This window comes from Lissotriton helveticus, chromosome 3_2 (assembly GCF_964261635.1).
Source record: "Lissotriton helveticus chromosome 3_2, aLisHel1.1, whole genome shotgun sequence".
NCBI classification, from domain to species: domain Eukaryota; kingdom Metazoa; phylum Chordata; class Amphibia; order Caudata; family Salamandridae; genus Lissotriton; species Lissotriton helveticus.
The window spans coordinates 5921892-5942347 of NC_136062.1; the positions used below are offsets into that span (position 1 = coordinate 5921892).

Here is a 20456-nt window from a genome sequence, read left to right on the forward strand (position 1 = left end):
GGCTACATACACAACTAATAATTTATGAGAGGTAGGAAAAACAAATAGGAATTTCAAGCAAAATCAATAAAACATCATTTTAGGATGCTTTTACTGTGGTAAAAGCATCTGAGTCCCTTTTTATTAAACAAAAAAAAACAACCTAAGATTGAACGCAATTACTCTAAAATGATCTTTATTAAAACTGGAACCTCATGCTAATGAGTTGTTGTTCAAATAACTAGAAGTCCTATAGATTTCTGATTCTCGACATTAGAAATAATTTCTTTTGGAAGGGAATCGGTGCCTTACAATAGTCCAATCCAATGCAGTTTCTTTTATATTTCCCTTAAACACTTTCTACATTTTTGAGTAGGGGGAGAAAACAATTACTATATGTTTTCAATCAATAATGACCTTCCAGATGAAAGCCACAATTGGATCCAGGGCTGATTCAAATCCTTCAGCCTTTTATGTACGTATGCGATAATGCGATGCATCATTTACCACATCTTATGCGTCATTATTTTCTTCACTGACCAAGTAAAGTAAGTCATATCTAGTGAAAAGCTAAATATCCAGGGAGTTCTTTCCAGCAGGAAATGGCATTCACTGCAAATGTTTTATATGTATCTTTGATGTGATTGAATCAATTCTCTTCTAATTGTTCTCCTCTGAGGTGCCATCTTCTACTGCACCCGAATCCTTAGTCTCTAATCTGAAGCAATCCTCTTTGCTACAACTTTCATTATGATATTTTCTCAATCCTTATGCTTACTTCAGTTGACAGTTGAGCCAACAATCTTTTTGTCTATATTAAATTAGGCCTGGGCAGTGAACTCTACTCCGTTCGCGGAGTTTTCTGCTCTCCGTGCTCTGCGGAGCTCATGGAGTGCAGAAAACTCCGCTCCGGGTAGTGCGGAAGAGTTCTTTTGCCACTCGCCAACGCTAAGTTCATGAACATGAGCTGCCACTTGGGTAGAATTTCTACCCGAGCTGTAGGCAGACCAGAGCGAACAGCAGGTTGTACACGTAGAGGAACAACTCGCAGCAACCAAAACGATTTGCCTTGCTCACTTTTTGCATTGTTACTGATCTTTCTCAAGTTTTGCTTCTTTACTGATCTCGTTTTTGATGGCCTTTGAACTCTGTGCACTTTACCACTGTTCACCAGTGCTAAAGTATGTGTGCTTGCTCCTTAAAAAATGGTAATATTGGCTTATAAGCAACGGCCATGTATAATTTACTTGTAGGTTCTTAGTAATGTCACCAGGTCCTGTAAATTAAATGCTACTAGTGGGTCTGCAACACTGACTGTGCCACCCACTTAAGTAGGCCTTTAAAACATGTCTCAGGCCTGCCATTACCGTGTGTGTGTGTGCAGTTTTAAACTGCAGGGCCCAAATCTTTCTTTTTTATTATATACAAGTCACACCTAGGGTAGGCCCTGGACAGCCCAGAGTGCAAGGTGCCATATATTTAAAAAGTAGGACATGTACTTTTAAGTTTTACATGTCCAGGTAGTGAAAAACCCTTACAATTGTTTATCACTACTGCAAGGCCTACATCTCTCATAAGGTAACATTGGAATTACCTTACCACCTTTTATGAGCGTAATTTCCAAACGGGAACAGGTAACCCCCATTTTTGTGTCTATGGAATCACAATTTAAAATCCTAATGTGGGACTTGGCCCTTTTTGGCTAAAGTTCCCTAAACGTTTTGATTTTCCCTAGAACTTTTTTCTGACATGTGTTGCCAACTTAGATGCTCTGGACACTTTGCCACTGCTAAACAGTGTCAAAGTGCAAGTGTTGGCTGTGTAAAGTGTAATGGTGATTGGTTGTCCATTATTGGTATGCTTGCTTTACTAGTAAAGTCCCTAGTGAAGTGGACTATGTGTTCCAGGGTTAGTAATGCAAGTGCTACTGGTGGGCATGCAGCAGTTATTGTGCCACCCACTCAAGTAGCCTTGGAAAGGGAACTCGGGCCTACCATTGCAGGGCCTGCGTGCAGTTTCCTCACCTGCCATGTTATTCTGGTAAGTGCATGCACTTACCAGACCCTGCCCTTCCCTTTCCATACACATCAGGTACCCCTATGGTAGGTCTAGGGTACCCCCTGGACAGGGTGCAGTGCATGTGAAAGGTAGGACATGTACCACAGTGTGTGCCATGTCCTGGCAGTGAAATAATCTCCATTTCGTTATCACTGCTGAAAGGCCATATTGCCCATTAGAATAGAATGAGGAGGCTGTGTAATATGTTTTCCAGCCTATCTCACCAAAGCTTAAGATGGAAAGGTGGAAATTAGTATGCCTGAACTCACCCTGCAATAATACATCTTTTAATGAAGATGGTTTTTGCATTGTGTGTTTGTAAGCTACTCTTTTAGAAGTGGCTGGGTTTTTGTGCTTTAAACATTTCTGTGTGTCTCTGCCTGGTTCTGAATTGGCTGACTGCCACGGACTGCTGCATTACCTTCCTTGTGCAGGGAGGAGGGAGAGACTACAGTCCCCAGCATCCCTAGCGGCATGCTTGCCGCCCACGCATTCCAACGCGCCAGCAGAGGCTCAAAAACAGGCCGGCGCTCCCGCAGCGCGGGGCCTCCTTTTGCTAGTAACTTTGCCTGCAACTAGAGCCCTTTTAAGAGCCCACACCGTCACTGCCATGGTCTGCTGAATTACCTTCCCGGTGCCGTGAGGAGGGAGAGACTACAGACCCCATCATCCCTAGCAGCACACTGGTCACCCATGCATTCCAACATGCCAGGAGGTGCTCAAAACAGGCCAGGGATCCCGCAGCGCCTGTCTGCGAAAGACCGAGGCTGGGCTGGGCCACCCCCCCCCCTTGATTTATAAGAACAGGATCACACAGATACCAGTAAGGTGAAAACTACCTTATTTTGCACCTGTCTCTTTGGGAGTATGGGCAAAAGGAAATTAACGCTCTCTGGGTGAAAGACACATACAAAAAGTGCACCAGTAACTAAGTATTTGACAACTGCTGTGGGGTTACTCAATAGTAAGATCGTACACGTCGAGGAACAACTTGCAGCAACCAAATCTGAATTTGATACTGCATTGAAAGAATCTGCATCAGAGGGTGTGAGCGATCCCACTTTGTTTATAAGTGACGGGAAAAACAAGAACTCAGAGGCACAGCCGATTATTGTAGCAGATAAGGACAGTATTGTGAATGTATCCAATCCATGCATCTTAACAACTCCACTGGAGATTTCAATCCTGTCCAACAATACTCATCCGCCCTCCCCACCAGCTAAAAAATACAAACCATTGCCCCAACAGAAAAACGGTCCCAGGGGGAACACGACAGTAAAGGCTAAAACAAAATCAAAGGCTAAAAACAATGTTGGATCATTAAAGGGGGGCAACAACTCTACAAGCAAAGCACTAGGGCCACATAATATTGAAACACTTTTCAAAAAGCTACATGGTAAATTGGACAATATAGAGCTAAGATTGATGTCTGAAATAAAGCTAGTCCAAAAGGATGTGACTTTCTTGACAGACTTGGTCTCTGAAATTATTTCCTAAAAACAACTGAGTAAGACTGGTATTAACAATGACTCAGTTACAAGCCAAAAAGAAGATCTAAATATCACCACCTCTGCCGGTGAACCCAATCAAAGAATGACTCCCAATATACAATCTTTAAGGGTCAGACAAAAGCTACAATCTATCGAAATGCCAACGCATATTAAGGACAAAAACGTGACCTCTTTAAGACTGGTAAAAGCTAATCAGGAGGTTATAGCTACCAGGGTTGTGCAAGTTGGTAACAAAGAAGAGGCATTGCATCTCCCCCATCAGACAACCCCATACGTTAAGTTATCGTATTGAAAAATGTTCCTAGGCTAGATGATATAAACCGTGAAACATATGATTCATTGAAAAATCAAGTGGTAAACTGGTTTGCTCTAAAAACAAACTTTGATGTTAATGTATTGCAACAATATAGTATCATGCTTAGGAGAGTAAAATGGGTAGGTAGCCATAGGAAACGAGCCAGGGGGACTGTGTTGTGGTGAATTTCCGTAGCAAGCATCTGGTAGGGAATCTGTTGGAAAGACTCTTGAGTTATGCTACATTATTTAGCTTTAGCCAAAATGATCATATAACTGCTGTACCATTAGGTTTCTTTTAAAGGCCTGAATATAGCGGAGCAAGTACACCCCATATTTTTTATTTAAATCAACCTGCTGACACTAACTACCGGTACGAACCATTGAGAGGGTGTAGTGATATTGATTGACGGAGGGAGGGAACGGGTATTATTTCAGAAAGCAGTCTAGAATGCTCTGTAACTGAGAATAAGGTAGGTGGCGGTCACTGTGTTTCAGTTTATAGGGAAGTTTCGCCTGAGGTATCTACTAACAATCATGGCAATATCCCTAATTATAAACCACCGGAAGTGGAAACATAGTCATAAACCAAAGAATCATTACATATTATGTCGGGGAACATGGCTGGAATTAAACACAAGCTTAATAATGAAACATGGTTAAAAGCTATTGAGGGGTGAACTTTATTTTTGCTGTAGGAAACATGGCACACCAAGCCCTTTTTTATTAATGGCTTTCAAGTAATCTGTACTAATGCTATCCCCTCTAGAAGGGGAAGAACAAAATGAGGTCTAGCGGTTTTAATATCAGCTACTTCACCTTTAATTTTAAGGAAATCAAATATTATGTCAAAGTATTATCAGTTTTTGTATCTTTGTTTGGAGGGGAAACAACATATAGTTATAATAAACTATTATAACAATATATTCGATGATACAAGATCTGGGGTGATGAATTCACTAGAAGTAGATCTCGTACATTTTATAAAGGTCGTGGGAGGAGACTACATGCTCATCTGGGCAGGTGACTTCAACTGTGAGATATGCGTCATTTTTTAGGGAGAATCATGTGTTTACTGTGACCATTTCAGAGAAAGAATTCCGCACTTTTCACACAATCATTATGGGGAGGCAATTAATAACACTATTCACAAATATACCCTAGCAGTTATGGAACCGGATAACTGTGACGGAGAGATAGCTATGTCCGCTTATGTAGGTGTCAGATCATCCTCTAATGTTGATCATTTCATCGTGTCAGCTAACTGCAGGAGCCTGGTAGAAAAATTGTCAATTAGTATAAATCTGCTTAGTGACCATTCCATGTTAACTCTGTCCCTGAAGCCTAGCTCGACACGTCAAGCTAGGGGCAAGGCAGCAGATGTAAATATATAGAACCGCATGGTAACAATGGTGTTTCAATTAAATGGACAGACATGAACCCTACAATATTTATGGATAACCTCAAAAAGAAAAAACTTACTGAGGTAAATACCTGTTTGGATAATTTGTCCTTAGATGAAGAAATAACAAATGCTTTCTGTAAAATTACGTGCAAAATTACAGGCAATCTCTCAATCCAAAATAGGAAAAAGCCCTGTAAGACTAATCCCAGATGTTTTAACCAAGACTGCTCTAGGTTAAACAAGGAATTCAAATGAGCATTGAAATATACACCCAGGGATAGCACTAGAATAAGCACCCTGAGGAAAGACTATAAAATTATTTTGAAGCAAAGAAAAATAGAAATTCGAGAGGAGGCATGGGAAAAATTAGCTCAGGCTGCTGAGACACGAGATGCAGCCCTATTTTGGAAAAATTATCCTTTTTTTAGAGAGGACACCGCGGTGAGAATTGATGTTGTCATTCCTCCAGAAGACTGGACAACACATTTTGAACGCATTTTTAACCCCGATGCTATTAAAGCCCCCAATTGTAATAATGGCAATATTATCCTGGTCGAGCTGGTAAACTCACTCCCAATAACGTTAGAAGAAATTGAAACAGCCTTGAAAAAAAGCGCCAATGGGAGGCTGCTGGACTGGATGGGGTACCCATTGATGTTTTTAAACAGGATATCGATTTTTGGACACCAATTTTATTAAAGGTTTTTAATGCCACTTTAGGAGGGGTAATGCCTTCATCCTGGGTACAAAGTACTATCCTACCCATTTTCAAAAAAGGGGACAGAAGTAAGGCTAATTGCTACCGCCCAATATCCCTTCTTGATTCAACCTCCAAAGTGATCGGAAGAATTATGCTGGGAAGGCTGGAAACCTCAGCTGACAACAATAACATCTTGACGGAGGCTCAATATGCTTTCAGAAGGGGTATTGGAACGGTGGAGCAATGTGTAAATCTGGAGGTACTGATTGGAAAATACACCCTAGCCAAGGAAGGGGCTGTACACCTCTGTTTTCTGGAACTCGCCTGTGTATTCGATCTGGTCAATCACGCCCAATTATGGCAAACAATGAAAGAGCTAGGTGCCCCAGTAGATATTATAATATACTTATCCCAGATTTACACTTACCTTACCTCAAGAGTACGTTATAGCACCATGGGTGAATGTACCCCAGATATTAGGGTCATGCGGGACATTCGCCAAGTAATGCTGTTCATCGACCAACCATTTTTCTTTATACATCAAAAATGTAGAATTATTTTTACAAAAGCAAATGATTAATGTTCCAAAAATCGGAATGCACCCCAATCCGGTACTTTTATACGCGGATGATGCTGTCCTTTTATCAAGGACAGCGAATGGGCTTCAATGTCTAATAGAAAAATTTGCACTATTCATATCACAAAAAGGACTGAGGGATAAAAATTAGATTTTCCTTACATCAAGAGTATCGGACCTATAATATGTGAGCATGATGTATCTACATGTACCTTTTCTTCTGATATATACATATATGCTTTGTAGGAAGGACAGTGTTTGTTTACTCCTAGCATATCCATTGATAACGGGAGCAGGCCGAAAAACCCTACAGACGTAATTTTCGAACATTTGCTCAAACAAGGGCTGTAATCACGTGATACTCTTCGGCGGTTGTCAAGCCCCAGTTCATTTGAGTTACTGAGAGCAGCTGAAAGTAGATTGTTTTCTCGACTGTCTTGGGAATGAAGGTCGCATCTGGCTATGGGTGCGATAATCGCATTCCTTGAGGCGCCGTGCCTACACTCCTGGGAACCAAGACGAAAAGGAGTCACCCCTCCTGACCTTCCCTGTAATAAATTGTTAAGCTTTGAACTAATCATGTGTATACAACAACGAGGGGTTGCTGGACTGTTCCAATGTGTAACTAGGGGAAGATTTAACTGGCGTGACCAAAGGTGTAGGAGTAACACCCTAGGGCATCCATTTTGTGAAGATGGTCGACATGTTTCTCGCAATGGGTAATAGTTACCTGGCTGCTTGACCTACCCTTCTCCGTCGAGCTCGGCGGAGAAGGGTAGGTCAAGCAGCCAGGACACAAGAGATTGGAGTTCTGACCCAAGGACTCATCCTTGATGTCTAGTCCCGCCGACCCCTCTGGTGGCTGTTAGTTCTTAACTTATAGGCATAGGACAACCCCCACAGAGGTAATACACACACCACTTCACACATGACACCAGCATGTTGTTGTTCACCTTTTTATAGGTCCTGATGAATCGCGGGTAACTATTACCCATTGCGAGAAACATGTCGACCATCTTCACCCCTAGCCCCATCTAGGGTCACCTGAACTTACTCGTTGAAACCTAGTGAGCTAGCCCCTTGTTTTTAATTGTAGCCAGGGGACCCCCAGAATAAAGTGGATTCCGGTACCCTTAGCTACATTTTTACATCCCTTATCACTACCATACACCACCCTGCCCACACACCCACACCTCACCATAAGGCTGTTGGATAAAAAGATCTCCGCCAAAGAGCCCCTCTTTGAGGTGAGCCCGTCGGGGATTGCACCGCCTCCCCGACGAGGAGCAACCGCCGATGATGAAGCATGACACCCTTCTGGGTGTGTGAGGCAAATCTATCCAACAAAATGGATGCCCTAGGGTGTTACTCCTACACCTTTGGTCACGCCAGTTAAATCTTCCCCTAGTTACACATTGGAACAGTCCAGCAACCCCTCGTTGTTGTATTCTCAGATACGGACACACGCTGTGACTGGACCTTCCACCAACCTGAGTGGTAAACAGTGTCCGTTGATCAAGTGATCATTTCTCCTTTCTCCCTCTTTTTGACAAAAACTAATCATGTGTGCCATATATGGCCCTTTGCTGGAGCTCAAGGGCCAACTGGTGTTTTTCCTTTTACAGTGATTATGTGTGTTGAACCAATTGGAATATAATCATGTGTTTGACTACGAGTCAGCAGTCTTCTCTGCGCACCTGATGGGTGAGGGTTGGAGAGGCTCCTCCATAGAGTATTTTGCTTAATAAACAATTGAACCCCCAGTGCACGGGATGGGGTCGTGCTCGCAGACTTGGAAGCACACGCAAGAGTAGGGGGAGACAAAACTGCTGCGGACATGACAGAAGATGGCAATGTAACAGACCATAAAATAGCTGTCTCAGACGTGGAGGGAGATAAAACAGAGGACGTTCCCGGAGAGGCAGGGAAGGGGAAACAACCAGAGCAGAGGCTGAAGGGATCTGCACTGGAGTTGAGGGTACAACAGGATATATACGTAGGCATACTTCCACAACAAGATCACGGACATACACAGCAGCTTCAACAACCAACCAACGCACACCATGACCGAACAACCACCCCCCACCACCACCCTCCACGCCTGGACCCCGATCAGCACCGAAGACACCATCCGCACGATGAACTCCATCCACTCCGGATCACCGACCGACCCCTGCCCTCACCACGTCTTCAACAAGGCCGACGCTGTCATCGCACCCCACCTGCGAGACATCATCAACACATCCTTCGACACCACCATCTTCCCTGAGAGCTGGAAACACGCCGAACTCAGCGCTCTACTCAAGAAACCAACAGCGGACCCCACCGACCTCAAGAATTACCGCCCCATCTCGCTTCTCCCGTTTCCAGCCAAAGTCATCGAGAAGACCGTCAACAAGCAGATGGCCGCCTTCCTCGAGACGAACGGATCCCTCGACCCCTCACAGTCCGGCTTCCGAGCCAACCACAGCACCGAGACCGCCCTCATCGCCGCCACCGATGACATCCGAGCCCTGATGGACAATGGAGAAACAGCGGCCCTCATCCTCCTAGACCTATCCGCGGCATTCGACACGGTCTGCCACCGCACCCTAGTACGGCGCCTCAGCAACATCGGAATCCAGGACAAGGCGCTGGAATGGATCATCTCCTTCCTCGACGGAAGAACACAGAGAGTCCGCCTACCACCGTACAAATCAGAGGCCTCCGAAGTCATCTGCGGCGTCCCCCAAGGATCATCTCTGAGCCCCACCCTCTTCAACGTCTACATGAGCCCCCTCGCGGCCATCGTACGCAAGCACAACCTTAGCATAATCTCCTACGCCGACGACACCCAGCTGATCCTCTCCCTGACCAACGACCCCGCCGCCGCCAGAGCCAACCTGCACGAAGGGATGAAAGAGGTAGCCGAGTGGATGACGACCAGCCGCCTGAAACTGAACTCGGACAAGACGGAGGTCCTCATCCTGGGCTCCTCGCCCTCCGCCTGGGACGACTCCTGGTGGCCCCCCGCCCTGGGCACCGCACCCAAACCGACAGACCATGCACGCAACCTGGGCTTCATCCTGGACTCCTCCCTCTCCATGACCAGGCAAGTCAACAACGTCTCCTCGGCGTGCTTCAACATCCTACGCATGCTACGGAAGATCTTCTGGTGGATCCCCACCGAGACCAGGAAGACCGTCACCCAGGCCCTCGTCACCAGCCGACTGGACTACGGCAACGCCCTCTACGCCGGCACCACCGCCAAGCTCCAGAAAAGACTCCAGCGGATCCAGAACGCCTCAGCCAGACTCATCCTCGACATCCTACGAACCAGCCACATCTCCGGACATCTGAGAGACCTTCACTGGCTCCCCGTCAACAAAAGAATCACCTTCCGCCTCCTCACCCACGCACACAAAGCCCTACACGACCAAGGCCCGAGCTACCTCAACAGCCGAGTCAACTTCTACGCTCCCAAACGCCACCTCCGATCAGCCAACCACGCCCTCGCCGCCGTCCCCCGCATCCGAAGAGCGACTACAGGAGGAAGGTCCTTCTCCTACCTGGCCGCCAAGACCTGGAACTCCCTCCCGACCGACCTGCGCCTGACCCAAGACCACCTCTCCTTCAGGAAGAAGCTGAAGACCTGGCTGTTCGAGCAGTAGCGGCACCCCCCCCCCCCCCAGCGCCTTGAGACCCTATGGGTATGTAGCGCGCTCTATAAGTGTCACTGATTGATTGATTGATTGAACCTTCTTCACTGCCAACTGACTGATTATTGGCTAATGGGATTGGGCTATTGGTAGGTATAGCCCTTTATGGTATTTTGTGGTACTTCAGTTGGCGACTCTGGTGGGACTCCGTGATAGGGTCGTCCTTCCCATAAACGGGTAAAGGGACAAAGGAGGGTAGCTCTAGTCGAGCGGGTGGACGGATAAAAAAAATAATACATTGTTTTGTTTTGCCTTACTCCGCTCTCACGATCAGAGTGCCCTAGCTGCTAGTGACCCTTCGCCGGAGTCCTACGGGTGTAACCCAGGGACTGACTGTGTTGGTCTTCAGGAGTTGGCAGTGGAGAATACGCAATTGCATCTGCGTGCACCAGGTGAGTGGATTGTTTTTTATGTCTTTTGGCACGCGCTGTTGAGCAGTGCTTTTCAAGCAGTGAACTGTGTAGGATTTGGTGGTCGGTGTACCACGGAGAATTTTGGGGGTTTGACGGGACAGCATTGTGGCTGCACGGGTAGATGCTCAATGGACTTGTTTTATGAATAATAGAGATGCCAATCGGACGCCTTGGTGTGGCCTATGTGGTGAACACCCGGCCGGACTGGTTTCGGAAAGGCCTGTGGTTGTACCTGGGTAGCCTGGGGGACACATCTGAAGCGATTCTAAGGTAGCAGGCTTAGTCAGAATAGTCCCAAGGGTGAACCAGGAAGACTTCGGCATGGTCTGTAGCACAGTCTGTGGTTATACCTGTCCGACGGACTCTTGGGTAGTCTTTGCATTGCTTGATTTTGGTATCTTTTGGTCTGAAATCTGAAATGATTAATTCTCCATGAACAGGAGTCGACGGGCTCTGTTCTTTGTTTTGAAAGAAAGAAAAAAGAGAGACATGTTGTTTTGAAAATCTTCGTATGTACGTGTATTATTGCTCTGTATGGGTTCAAATATGAGTGCAGTTGAATATGTTGTGAGTATATGAACATGGCCATGTTTGAAAGTCTGTATTTATTTTGAATGAAGAATAAGTGTCACCAATCATTATGCCGTGTATTAGCAAATTGTGTTTTGGATGTTGTTGCCGTCGAAAGGACAAGCGCTTGCCTGAAAGTCAACCTGCCCCGCCTGAGGGCAGCCCGAGTTATGATATATGTATGTATGTAAAGCATGGTATTACCCCTATCTAGTTTAATATCTGATATATGGAGCACACTTCGAGACTATGAGCCTGTTATGCAGCAGCATGCCTTGAAACACATGGCCTCATGTTTGATTACTTTATGGGAACAGTGTTTTCTGGGAGGGCAGGCCCCACAAGTGATGTATGATATCCGGGATAGGGCTCATAATTCTGAACTTGGACCAGAGGAAGTGTACAGAAATGTTGAGGTTCTACTAAATTATCGAGGGCGAATGCACCGAAAATGTCCCTCATGGGACTCTCAGCACCCTATGCGAGAAGTCCATCCTATTTTTCACTCTGAAATACCGGAACTTAAAAATTATCATGATGTAGTGACTAGACCTCGTGTAGAGGCGCGAGTACAGGAACAGTGGGTGTACACTCCCTGGAAAAGGAGTGAAGTACTCTCGTTAAAATCACAACTACCTGACCCCTGTAAAAAGAGCTCACAGAAGCGGCTTCCTCAGCTGTTATGACCCTAGCTGACATAGAGCTATTATTCGCGTTGCTAGTCCCTGTCGATGTATGGCGTCAGGTGCATGATCAGGACCATGCTACAGAATTGGGCGGAACATGGGATCAGATAAAAGATTGGGATAAGGAACGTAAGCCTAGTAATAAACCGAAACCTGAACTGTTGGCTTTACCTGGCTGTATCATTACTTACATGCTTTCCTTGATTCCGCCTCGTAAGGTGGATTGGGATAAATTGACAGCATGTAAGCAGAAGAAAGATCAAAGTGTCTCAGATTTCTTCACTAGATTTGAAGGTGTATTCGTTGATTTTAGTGGACAGAATTATTTGTTAATCGTTTTGTGACCAACTTGTTACCCGAAGTCTGTGCGCGGCTACAAGCAGCTGAGAGTACTTGGACAACTTCTACGCCCTCGGTAATATTGAGTATGGCCCAATATTACAAACATAGGGAGAATGAGAGTAAGGATAAAACGGAAAAGAAAGCGAAAGATCTTAAAACACGGGTGTTGATGCAACAGGTTGTCCGAGGATGAGGCGGAAAAAGAGGCGGTAGAGGGTTTGTCCCGAGGGGGGCGGGAACTGGACGAGGCAGAAGTCCCGCTGTTACTTTGGGAATGAACCAGTGCGCTCACTACAAGGAGGAAGGGCATTGGCGATTTCAGTGTCCTTTGTTGCTGGCTCAGAATGGGGCTATAAGAAGCAGAGGAAGAGGTCGAGGAGGTGTGGATCGCAGTGATATGCGACGAGAAGAGGCGACGCACGTTGGATCAGAAAATAATTATTTAGATAATTCGAGAGGTAGGCAGTATTATAATGAAGGTTGTGTAATGGATGCAACTGAAGGGTATGACTATAGGACAGCCGAGGACAGAGTGGGGGCCAGGTGTCAGTACCCGTTATCAACAAGGTCCTTATGTAAAGGCGCATTTGATGGAGACATCTGAAAAATTCTTAGTTGATACGGGTGCGATGAATAGTTCTATTTGTCGTTCACTGGTCCCAGGGGCTGCTCTGTCTGGGCAAAATAATGTTTTGGTGGGATTCTCAGGAATTCCGGTGGTGAGCCCCATCTCCAAACCTATTCCGTTTACGATTGGTCCAGTTACGGTAGACTCTCCATTTCTTTTGACCACCCATTGTGGTAAAAACCTATTGGGCTTGGATTTGTTGCAGAAATGACATCTAAAATTCATTGTTCGCCAGATGGTGTTTATTTGACTATCAATTCCCCTGGCAAGCACACTTTGCAGTGTTTTGCTAAAATGAACCCCTCCCTCCTGAGTTTGCTCCTATCCCAGCCACACTGTAGGCCACGGGAGACACTGATGTAGGATTATTAAAAATTCTACCCGTTTCTATCACTTTGAAGCACAACGCTCGACTACCGCGCATACCTCAGTATAAGATCACTCCGGACGGTGAGAAAGCTTTGCTCTCCATTATACAAGATTTGATCTAAAAAGGTGTAGTGGAGAAGACAGCTGCTGATATATGCAACAGCCCCATTTTACAGATCTTGAAAAAGCCTCCGGTTGGCAGTGACTCTGACCATGTTGATACTTTTCGTTTTGTGATTGATTTGCGAAAAATTAATAAAATAGTGGTGCCCCAATACCCTGTGGTTTCGGACATTACTACTATTCTCACTATGATTCCTCCCACTACAAAATATTTTTCCGTGATCGATTTGAGATCATCTGAATCCTCCTCCTTAAGAAGACATGCTTGAGTCAATGGTTGGACTCTGCTTGGCGATGTTAGAGCCAGCGTCAGTGTCTTTTTCGTAATTCTCAGATGCACATAAGTGCTCTTGAGACTTGAGTCCATCGTCGTCGACGAGCCCGTCGACAGAATGGTCATCGACGGTGAAACTTAGACAGGTGTCGTAGCCGGTGGGGTTATCGTTGACAGGGCCGTTGTCGATACTGGTGTCTTCGCTGGAGATCTCATCGACGGCGTCTTCATCGACGGCGTCTTCGTCGACGGTCTCCTCTTCGACAATGGCGTAGACTTCGACGATGTTGTCTTCGTCGTCTAGGTCGTCAACGACCCTGCCATTGACGTGGAAACAGTAGTCGTCGACGTAGATACTTATAATGCTGTAGACACAGCTCTCCTCGCCGCTGAAGTCGTCGTCGACGATGTTGTTGTCGATGGAGAGGAAATAGGCTTCTTGAAGGCGGGGACTTCCTGAAAGGACACCTTCGATGGAAGAGCCTTGGAGAGGACCTCTGAAGACTTCTTTTGTGTCTTCTTTTAAGGAGGCTGTGCCGAAGGGCCAGGAGAAGCCACCCTCCGTCTTTTTTTAGAAGAGTTAGAAGAAACTGAAGAACCTTCACTTTCTTCAGAAGATTCCAACTGGTCCCTGTCCTTCAGCCTCTGGAGCCAGATTAAGAGGCGTCCCTCATGATCTTTGAGGGTTTTAGTGGAGAAGGTACGACATACCTTGCAATCCTTGGAAGAATGATCTGGATAAATGCAATATAGACAGTCTTGATGTTGGTCATCTATATGTAGCCTTTTCTTCCCACAGGAACCACAGGGCATAAAAAGACCCTTTTTTGGTGTCTCAGCCATGAAGATATGGAGAAAACTGAGCAGAGCTAAGGGGAGACTCCCTTAGCACGACGTGCGGTAGAAAATATGAGGGACAGGAGCTCCTTCCAGGAGGGTTCTAGAGGGAGGTGATAGCTGATTGGCTCTTCTCTAGAGTTTAGTCCTTCATACAAAAGGACATGATATGTTACTAATGCGAGGCTCTTGGGCCTTGTTTCTCTATATGTCTAATAGGACATTACTTTATTTATATACCGGGGACACCCATCGCAATGACGGGGAATGATTCAGGCATGTGAATCTATGAGATACACCCCTAATACTGGATAACCATACTTCCTACATTTGGCACATTTTTCAACCAATTCTGTCTCTATTACTTATAGATGTTGGGATATACTGCATTCCTCTGCCTCAGTATAACAAACTTTCCCAGGCGCGTGGGCTGCACTGAGGATACAGGCATGCGAAATAGCACAGCTAGCCCAGCAAGCCCTGCCAAGTGTTACATGCCACCCTAAAGGTTGTGGTGTGAGCCACGCATTACTATTTGTAGTACACCTTTACTGATCACAGCATTTTGCTTGGGTAGAGCTGGGAGCACTCATCCACTGAATGTGAACATCCTCTATGTATAGAAAATAAAATAAAAGATAATCTAATTGTACTGGATTCAGTCAAATTAAAAAGGGTAAGTGAGATGGCCTCGTGGTACTTTGTGGCCACATCTTTGGACTTCTAGGACTACCTGGCGGTTACCACTCAGGTAATGCATAAGTAGGTTAGGCCAACAACATCAGAATGGCTTATGCCTACTCCTTGAGGAAACAAGCAACATATATCTCTAAGTAAGGGGAAAACGGCAGCATAGTACACATAGGGCTGTGTTTATGCAGGTCTTTAACAAGCAGGAGTGTGGCTTCAACTTATATTCATATTTCTGGGCAGTGGGCCAGCAGCCCACTACTAATCAGTGCTGTTCATATACAAAGTTTGCATATACCAACTAGGAAGGCTTGGGAAGCGTGTCCATCCTCAGAGGGGACTCTAGAAAGGAAAGGTCTTCATTTGCTCTCAGACAACATTGTGGAGGTTGATGAATAGGTGATGCAAGACAGGAAGAATTCCAGGGACCTCCTTTGGTGAAATATTTGTGATACCCTCAAACAGACCCTGGAGCAGGAGGCAAAGGTTTGCTAAGGATGAAGAATAGGTGTAGGAAAGGGCCATCCAGTGATGGCAAAAAGAACATTTTTATGGCAAGGCATGAGTCTGGCATTGTAGATTATCACTTTATTCACCACTTTGCAGCACTCTAAAGAACAATAGAATGTAGAACCTTATATGAACACATAAAAGAAATTAGAACTTTGGAATGTTGAGCGCTCAATTGAAGACAACGGACCAGGACAACCTATATAAACTACTATAGGACCGCTGCTCTCAACATTTCAATGTTCTAATGCTTCTTGATGCTGACAGTCTTTGCCTTTCTCTTTACCCTGCCTCTCTAAAATACATGGAGTGGGCAGGGGGAATCAAAAGGCAAAGGCTGTGCTGCAGGGCACACCGGTGCGATCCGTCTCCCTCCTCCCATAGCTCACAGAGTCAATATGCCTCAGGGAGAGGGTAGGGGAATCCTGCTCAGCTCCTGGTTCTACATGGCTTGGCTGAGTGAGGAAAAGCAGATTAGCCAACCAAGAGAAAACTAGAGGCTGACCTGAGACCCCTTTCACAGCTAACAGTTGTGGCCCTGCATGTGGCTGTTAGCTGTTGAACAATAAAAGCAACAGATGTGAAACAAAGGCTTTGGATCCTTGGGGGATTTCTAATTAGGACATTCTGCCCCCTAGGGGTAGAATATTTTAATTGCCTTATAGCCTGCCATAGTGGTTTAACCCAGCCATTAAAGGATAGCTCCCTTGTGGAGAGCCCTCACCTTCGGCTCCGGCGTTCAACACTGGAGCGGGCTTTTAATGGCTGGTGTAGCCCACAACGGCGGGCCATAAGGCTATAACAGATCACTTTAGTCCTATATAAATCCACTGTCATCCATCTTCCTCTCGTTTGTTTGCTGCTCTAGACAAGGTAAGTAGAACTTAATTTTTGATTAAAGAATTATAGGAAAATTCTTCATGGAAAATTCATTAGGTAACTTGAATAATGGTGGCATGTGAAGATTAACGGTTGTTTTTTAAGTTTCAGGACATATTAACTTGTGTTCTTTTGTTTAATGCCTTTGAAGAGATGCTTAATGATCTGGATTGGACCACAATATGCTGAAAACCAACTATTTTTAAGTTAAGGGTTTGATCTAAGCATTTTATCGCCACCTTCATTGTGAAAGTGTTAATTGATATGCTATCAGCGCTCACATTCATTTAAGGGTGGTCTGTGGAGGAAAACATAACATGAGTCAGAGCTTAAAGCTCATGCTGTGGTTAATAATTCAGTACAAAAGGGGGTGGTGATGGACGGAGCATCTGAACCAATCAAACACTCACACCCAGTCAAAAGATCTGGGTGTGATCCATCACCGTTCTTTAGCCCACTCTGCCACCCCAGTTTAGACATGGCTATATGCAAATCAGTCTGACCCTGTGCCTCATGGGAACAGTCCAGCCCGAACTGCCAAGCCATGCCTTCCCTGGACCGGAAACAAGCTTCCGAGGACCGGTTTCTGCATTACAGCCGTCTTCAGCCCGGCTTGCTTGAATCCAGTGGCAAAGTGAGCAAGGGACTCATGTCTGAGCATACCCTGCCACACTTATGGCGGCCAAAGCGGTACAAAAGGGGGTGGTGATGGACGGAGCATCTGAACCAATCAAACACTCACACCCAGTCAAAAGATCTGGGTGTGATCCATCACCGTTTTTTAGCCCACTCTGCCACCCCAGTTCAGACATGGCTATATGCAAATCAGTCTGACCCTGTGCCTCATGGGAACAGTCCAGCCCGAACTGCTAAGCCATGCCTTCCCTGGACCGGAAACAAGCTTCCGAGGACCGGTTTCTGGCATTACAGCCGTCTTCAGCCCGGCTTGCTTGAATCCAGTGGCAAAGTGAGCAAGGGATTCACGTCTGAGCATATCCTGCCACACTTATGGCGGCCAAAGCGGTACAAAAGGGGGTGGTGATGGACGGAGCATCTGAACCAATCAAACACTCACACCCAGTCAAAAGATCTGGGTGTGATCCATCATCATTCTTTAGCCCACTCTGCCACCCCAGGTCAGACATGGCTATATGCAAATCAGTCTGACCCTGTGCCTCATGGGAACAGTCCAGCCCGAACTGCCAAGCCATGCCTTCCCTGATCCGGAAACAAGCTTCCGAGGACCGGTTTCTGGCATTACAGCCGTCTTCAGCCAGCTTGCTTGAATCCAGTGGCAAAGTGAGCAAGGGACTCACGTCTGAGCATACCCTGCCACACTTATGGCGGCCATAGCGGTACAAAAGGGGGTGGTGATGGACGGAGCATCTGAACCAATCAAACACTCAAACCCAGTCAAAAGATCTGGGTGTGATCCATCACCGTTCTTTAGCCCACTCTGCCACCCCAGTTCAGACATGGCTATATGCAAATCAGTCTGACCCTGTGCCTCATGGGAACAGTCCAGCCCGAACTGCCAAGCCATGCCTTCCCTGGACCGGAAACAAGCTACCAAGGACCGGTTTCTGGCATTACAGCTGTCTTCAGCCCGGCTTGCTTGAATCCAGTGGCAAAGTGAGCAAGGGACTCACGTCTGAGCATACCCTGCCACACTTATGGCGGCCAAAGCGGTACAAAAGGGGGTGGTGATGGACGGAGCATCTGAACCAATCAAACACTCACACCCAGTCAAAAGATCTGGGTGTGATCCATCTCCGTTCTTTAGCCCACTCTGCCACCCCAGTTCAGACATGGCTATATGCAAATCAGTCTGACGCTGTGCCTCATGGGACGGGTATGCTCAGACGTGAGTCCCGTGCTCTCCATGCCACTGGAATCAAGCTATCCAGGCTGATGAGGGCTGAAAGCCCGAAACCGGTCCTTGGATGCTTGTTTCCAGTCTAGGGAGAACCTGGCTTGGCAGTTCGGGCTGGACTGTTCCCATGGGGCACAGGGTCAAGGCTGATTTGCATATAGCTGGGTTCAAACTGGAAAGGTATGGTGAGCAAAAAAACGATGGATTTAGGCCCAGATCTCTGTACTGGGGTGAATGTATGACATTGTTCTGCATTCTGTCCATCACCTGTTGTTTTTGCTTTTGTCACCCCGAGTGGGACGGGTATGCTCAGACGTGAGTCCCGTGCTCTCCATGACACTGGAATCAAGCTATCCAGGCTGATGAGGGCTGAAAGCCCGAAACCGGTCCTTGGATGCTTGTTTCCAGTCCAGGGAGGACCTGGCTTGGCAGTTCGGGCTGGACTGTTCCCATGGGACACAGGGTCAAGGTTGGTTTGCATATAGCTGGGTTCAAACTGGAGAGGCATGGTGAGCAAAAAAACGATGGATTTAGGCCCAGATCTCTGTACTGGGGTGAATGTATGACATTGTTCTGCATTCTGTCCATCACCTGTTGTTTTTGCTTTTGTCACCCCGAGTGGGACGGGTTTGCTCAGACGTGCGTCCCGTGCTCTCCATGCCACTGGACTCAAGCTATCCAGGCTGATGAGGGCTCAAAGCCCGAAACCGGTCCTTGGATGCTTGTTTCCAGTCCAGGGAGGACCTGGCTTGGCAGTTCGGGCTGGACTGTTCCCATGGGGCAGAGGGTCAAGGCTGATTTGCATATAGCTGGGTTCAAACTGGAAAGGCATGGTGAGCAAAAAAACGATGGATTTAGGCCCAGATCTCTGTACTGGGGTGAATGTATGCCATTGTTCTGCATTCTGTCCATCACCTGTTGTTTTTGCTTTTGTCACCCCGAGTGGGACGGGTATGCTCAGACGTGAGTCCCGTGCTCACCATGCCACTGGAATCAAGCTATCCAGGCTGATGAGGGCTGAAAGTCCGAAACCGGTCCTTGGATGCTTGTTTCCAGTACATGGAGGACCTGGCTTGGCAGTTCGGGCTGGACTGTTCCCATGGGGCACAGGGTCAAGGCTGATTTGCATATAGCTTGGTTCAAACTGGAAAGGCATGGTGAGCAAAAAAACGATGGATTTAGGCCCAGATCTCTGTACTGGGGTGAATGTATGACATTGTTCTGCATTCTGTCCATCACCTGTTGTCTTTGCTTTTGCCACCCTAAGTGGGACGGGTATGCTCAGACGTGAGTCCCGTGCTCTCCATGCCACTGGAATCAAGCTATCCAGGCTGATGAGGGCTGAAAGCCCGAAACCGGTCCTTGGATGCTTGTTTCCAGTCCAGGGAGGACCTAGCTTGGCAGTTCGGGCTCGACTGTTCCCATGGGGCACAGGGTCAAGGCTGATTTGCATATAGCTGGGTTCAAACTGGAAAGGCATGGTGAGCAAAAAAACGATGGATTTAGGCCCAGATCTCTGTACTGGGGTGAATGTATGACATTGTTCTGCATTCTGTCCATCACCTGTTGTTTTTGCTTTTGCCACCCTAAGTGGGACGGGTATGCTCAGACGTGAGTCCCGTGCTCTCCATGCCACTGGAATCAAGCTATCCAGGCTGATGAGGGCTGAAAGCCCGAAACCGGTCCTTGGATGCTTGTTTCCAGTCCAGGGAGGACCTAGCTTGGCAGTTCGGGCTCGACTGTTCCCATGGGGCACAGGGTCAAGGCTGATTTGCATATAGCTGGGTTCAAACTGGAAAGGCATGGTGAGCAAAAAAACGATGGATTTAGGCCCAGATCTCTGTACTGGGGTGAATGTATGACATTGTTCTGCATTCTGTCCATCACCTGTTGTTTTTGTTTGTGGTTAATATTTCAGGCAGTACATCAGCATGTAGGATTCTCCTTTATTTTTCGTCAATGGAGAAAAATGCTTTTGGGCATATGGGAATTTCTGTCAATCGTCAGTCTTCTCATGGTGTTAAAGGACAATGGAATGTG

The 20456-nt window shown here is 46.5% G+C and overlaps 1 protein-coding gene across 2 annotated transcripts in view; it reads right to left on the minus strand.

The window, feature by feature from the left end:
- Positions 1-20456, minus strand: part of SH3GL3 (SH3 domain containing GRB2 like 3, endophilin A3) — a 1443414-nt gene that overhangs the window by 1188439 nt on the left and 234519 nt on the right. The window lies entirely within an intron of this gene.